Source organism: Moschus berezovskii, chromosome 14 (assembly GCF_049115385.1).
Source record: "Moschus berezovskii isolate FMDL1 chromosome 14, NW_MosBer_1.0, whole genome shotgun sequence".
Lineage (NCBI taxonomy): Eukaryota > Metazoa > Chordata > Mammalia > Artiodactyla > Moschidae > Moschus > Moschus berezovskii.
In genome coordinates this window covers 3,383,215-3,388,352 of record NC_142473.1, presented here as the reverse complement: position 1 = coordinate 3,388,352, position 5,138 = coordinate 3,383,215, and the positions used below count along the sequence as shown (strand labels likewise).

Genomic DNA, 5,138 nt, shown 5'->3' with positions numbered 1-5,138 from the left:
TGTAGAGTCTTCTCTTGTGTTGTTGGAAGAGGGTGTTTGCTATGACCAGTGCGTTCTCTTGGCAAAACTCTATTAGCCTTTGCCCTGTTTCATTTTGTACTCCAAGGGTAAATTTGCCTGTTACTCCAGGTATCTCTTGACTTCCTACTTTTGCATTTCAGTCCCCTATAATGAAAAGGACATCTTTTCTGGGTAATAGTCTGGGAACAATAGACTTGTTCCAAGTCAGGATAGGAGTATGTCACCCTGTTTATTTAACTTATATGCAGAGAACATCATGTGAAATGCCAGTCTGGATGAAGCACAAGCTGGAATCAAGTTTGCGAGGAGAAATACCAATAACCTCAGATACACAGATGACACCACCCTTACGGCAGAAAGTGAAAAAGAACTAAAGAGCCTCTTGATCAAAGTGAAAGAGGAGAGTGAAAAAAGTTTGCTTAAAACTCAACATTCAGAAAACTAAGATCGTGGCATCCAGTCCCATCACTTCATGGCAAATAGATGGGGAAACAGTGGAAACAGCGACATATTATTTTTCGGGGCTCCAAAAATCACTGCAGATGGTGACTGCAGCCATGAAATTAAAAGATGCTTGTTCCTTGGAAGAAAAATGATGACCAATCTAGACACCATATTAAAAAGCAGAGACATTACTTTGCCACCAAAGGAACACCTAGTTACAGCTCTGGTTTTTCCAGTAGTCATGTATGGATGTGAAAGTTTGACTATAAAGAAAGTTGAATGTAGAAGAATTCGTGCTTTTGAACTGTGGTGTTGGAGAAGACTCTTGAGAGTCTCTTGGACTGCAAGGAGATCAATCCAGTCAATCCTAAGGAAATCGGTCCTGACTAGTCATTGGAAGGAATGATGCTGAAGCTTAAGTTCCAATACTTTGGACACCTGATGTGACGAACTGACTCATCGGGAAAGACCCTGATGATGGGAAAGATTGAAGGCAGGAGGAGAAGGGGATGTCAGAGGATGAGATGGTTGGATGACTTCACCTACTCAATCGACATGAAATTGAGCAAGCTTTGGGAGCTGGTGATGAACAGGAAAGCCTGGCGTGCTGCAGTCCATGGGGTCGTAGAGTCAGACACAACTGAGGGACTGAACTGAGCTCACTGATCAGCTTCAGAATCACTCCTGGTGTGGCAATGAGAAGGGGTGGCCCACCTACCAGAAATGAAGGAAGGTGTGGGGTCTGCAAGGCCATCTCACATAGGCACCTGATGGGAGGCTCCAGGGCTGAGCATAGGCTGGTTTGTTCACAGCTGAGACAGGTCACAGGGTGCAGTGGAGAGGCATGGGTGGGAGGGGCTCTGAGTTGGTCACTCATGACCCTGCATGCCCTCCTCACTCAAGGGTGTCCAGGGTGTCTCTTCCCCTAGTGACGAAGGGCAGAACCCTGACATTCACCCCCACCCCCCTCCCCCCAGGGAAGCTCACTAGAGACTTGGCACTTGACTTGGGTCTGGTCACGTGTTGGTGTCTTCCCTCACCCTCTAAAATGCCAGTGCCCCGAAGGGGAGCCAGGACTCAGCGTGAACCTCATGGTTGGTGCAAACAGCATAGGTGCAGAGGGCTGCGCCAATGGGAGGGAGGCTTTACATCAGGACAGAGAGCTTCCCACCAACTGCATAAGCTTCCTGGGGCAGCAGTGGCAAATGACCACACACAGAGGCTGCAAACAACAGAAGCCTATCCTCTCTCAGTCTGGGAGACCAATGCCACACTTCTTCCAGAAGCTCCAGGGAAGTGTCCTGCCTTCATCTTCCCACTTCTGGGGCTCCAGGTGTCCCTGGGCTCATGACCAAATCTCTCCCATCTCTGCCTCTGTCTTCACCTTGTGTCTCCTTTGCATCTGTGTCTCTCAGAAGGATGCTGTCATCAATTTAGGACCACCCTGATCCAGGATGACCTAATCCCCAGATTCGTAACCAATTATACTTGCAAAGACCTACTTTCAAATAAGGTTCCAGTCACAGATCCTGGGCTCATGACATGGGCATAGTGTTTTGGAGCACCCCCCCCCATTTACCCCACTCTAGCACGCAGTTCCCAGATGCCAGCCTGCCTTCCTCAGGACAGCACTCAGGTTGGTGATGTTCTGTCTTCCTGCATGGAGGCATCTTTCATTTGTAACTGTAACTTAGTAGGGTTGGGTGGGGGGCCCTGCTGGTTGACATCCTGGTCATTCTAGTGGCCACACTATATGTGGGAGCATGGCCAGGGCTCCCTGTGCATACTCTACACTGACCACTCAGTGGTCAGGTACCTGCACGGGTTGGACTGGTCCTTGCACCACTGCACCTTCTCGGATATCATGGTACGTGGTGTGTGGGCCTATGGCCAAGATGTGTGGACCCGCCTGAATGCTGGGAGCCTTCCTGCCTGCCCTGTGGCCTCCAGCCTGCCCCCTCACACACACCCCCCCACAGACCCTCCAGTCCTGCTGTGGAAACCCTCATCCAGTCGTGGACCCCTGTGCCTGCCATGGAGACCCCCCATCCCATTGGCCCTGAAGAAACTTGCTGGTAGGGGTGAGAACTTGGGCATGAAGAGGACAGGGCAGTGGCAAGCCTGGACTCCAGGCCTGCAGATCAACCTGCTTCTGTCCTATCCAGGTCAGTGCTCACTAAGAAGTCTACAGAAGACGTCATGGATCCACCTGCATGTAAAGAAAAACCCAGAGTTAAAGAGCCTACCAGCAGAGTGGAGAAGACCAAGCAGAAGTCAGCCCAGCAGGAGCAGAAGCAGACAAACAGCAGGGGTCTGTGCCCTCAAGAGCTGTGACAGGACTGGGGTGTCTCGGGAGCAGCTTGGTGGCTTCTGTGAACAGACGCAGCCTCCTGGAGAGTGAGCCAGCCCTGTGTCCAGAGCACATGGGGCCCTGGAGGCTTGGTTTTTGAATGTGTAACCAGTCTCGAGTTAAGACGTCCTATTTGGAGCTTTACACAACTAGACAAGAAGGTGTTTATGTTATGAAATTAAAATATGCTTACTCCTTGGAAGGAAAGTTATGACCAACCTTGCTAGTATATTAAAAAGCAGAGACATTACTTTGCCAACCAAGGTCCGTCTAGTCAAGGCTATGGTTTTTCCCGTGGTCATGTATGGATGTGAGAGTTGGACTGTGAAGAAGGCTGATGGCCGAAGAATCGATGCTTTTGAACTATGGTGTTGTAGAAGACTCTTGAGAGTCCCTTATACTGCAAGGAGATCCAACCAGTCCATTCTAAAGGAGATCAACCCTGGATGTTCATTGGAGGGATTGATTCTAAAGCTGAAACTGCAATACTTTGGCCACCTCATGCGACGAGTTGACTCACTGGAAAAGACTGTGATGCTGGGAAAAGTTGGGGGCGGGAGGAGAAGGGGACGACAGAGAATGAGATGGCTGGACGGCATCACCGACTCTGTGGACATGAGTTTGAGTGTACTCCGGGGGTTGGTGATGGACAGGGAAGCCTGGCGTGCTGTGATTCATGGGGTCGCGGAGAGTCGGACACGACTGAGCGACTGAACAACAACAACAACAACAACAAATCAATTAGCACCTCGGCACCAGGACCTACCCGAGGGAATTTCTCATGAGCAGGGACCAGGCCTGGGAACTGAGGGAGGCGGCCTTTTAGTGATGCACTGTGGCTAGAATGCTTCATTCCTGGGAGGTCGTACAGATTCAGCTAACATCCACCCGAGGTCTCTTGTCCCTCTGGTTGACGGGCCCCAAGACCTCCCCTCCCTCCAAGCGCTTTTCTCAGAGGCTCCCAGAAGTCCCTGAAGCTATTATACTTGGGGTTAGTTATGGAGAAGGATGCAGAGTAAAATCAGCGAGGACAGAGGTGAGGAGCAAGGTCCAATCTCCTCGGCTGTGGCAGCCTGGAAGACCACCTGAGTCCCAGGGTGCAGGGTTTACTGGGCTATGTCACAGCAACATGGGGCCACCACGTGCCTGATCTCGGCATCCAGACCCAGTGGGGAACACAGGAAAAGCTACCATGCACCATGCCATCGGCACAGACCAGCCTGGAGCGAGGTCCAAGGAAAAGGACACTCCTGTAAGACTCAAGGTGACCTCTGGAGCTAGGAACAGAGGCCTGACCTCTCGGTGTGTAGGTGACCCCACACCACAAAGGCCCTGGTGCATTGATCATTCTGAGTAGTCAGTGTGGGTGTAAATGGGTCAGCCAGTGCCCATGTGTCTCAGCCTGTCACCACTGACTACACTGCCTCGCTTTGCTCACAGAGTGAGGCCAACAGAGGGACAACAGGGTGGGAACAAAGCCATGTCATGGCAGGCTGGGTAAGAAAGGGTCCCAGGAGTGAGAACTTGGCTGCCCTTGCCTGTGAGCCAATAGCAGACATCCACCCTTATGACAGAAAGCGAAGGGGAACTACAGAACCTCGTAATGAAAAAGTTCATGAAAAAGTTGGCTTAAAGCTCAATATTCAGAAAACTAAGATCATGGTATCTGGTATCATCACATCATGGAAAATAGATGGGGAAACAGTGGAAGCAGTGAGAGACTTTATTTTCTTGGTGCCCAAAATCACTGTAGATGGTGAACGCAGCCATGAAATTAAAAGACGCTTGTCCCTTGGAAGAAAAGTTATGACCAAACTAGACTTCATATTAAAAAGCAGAGACATTACTTTGAAAACAGAAGTCCATCTAGTCAAAGCTGTGGTTTTTCGATTAGTCATGTATGGATGTGAGAGTTGGACTATAATCTCTTTAACAAGTGGTGCTGGAAAAACCAGTCAACCACTTGTAAAAGAATGAAACTAGAACACTCCCTAATACCATACACAAAAATAAACTCAAAATGGTTTAAAGATCTAAACGTAAGACCAGAAACTATAAAACTCCTAGAGGAGAACATAGGCAAAACACTCTCCAACATAAATCACAGCAGGATTCTCCAGGACCCACCTCCCAGAATATTGGAAATAAAAGAAAAAATAAACTAATGGGACCTAATTAAAATTAAAAGCTTCTGCACAGCAAAGGAAACTATAAGCAAGGTGAAAAGACAGCCTTCAGAATGGGAGAAAACAATAGCAAATGAAGCAACTGACAAATAATTAATCTCAAAAACATATAAGCAACTCCTGCAGCTCAATTCCAG

The 5,138-nt window shown here is 49.0% G+C and overlaps 1 pseudogene; it reads left to right on the top strand.

Moving 5' to 3' along the window:
- The first annotated feature begins 2,664 nt into the window (after positions 1 to 2,664).
- On the top strand, positions 2,665 to 2,866 carry LOC148775532 (small vasohibin-binding protein pseudogene; annotated as a pseudogene).
- Positions 2,867 to 5,138: the final 2,272 nt, after the last annotated feature.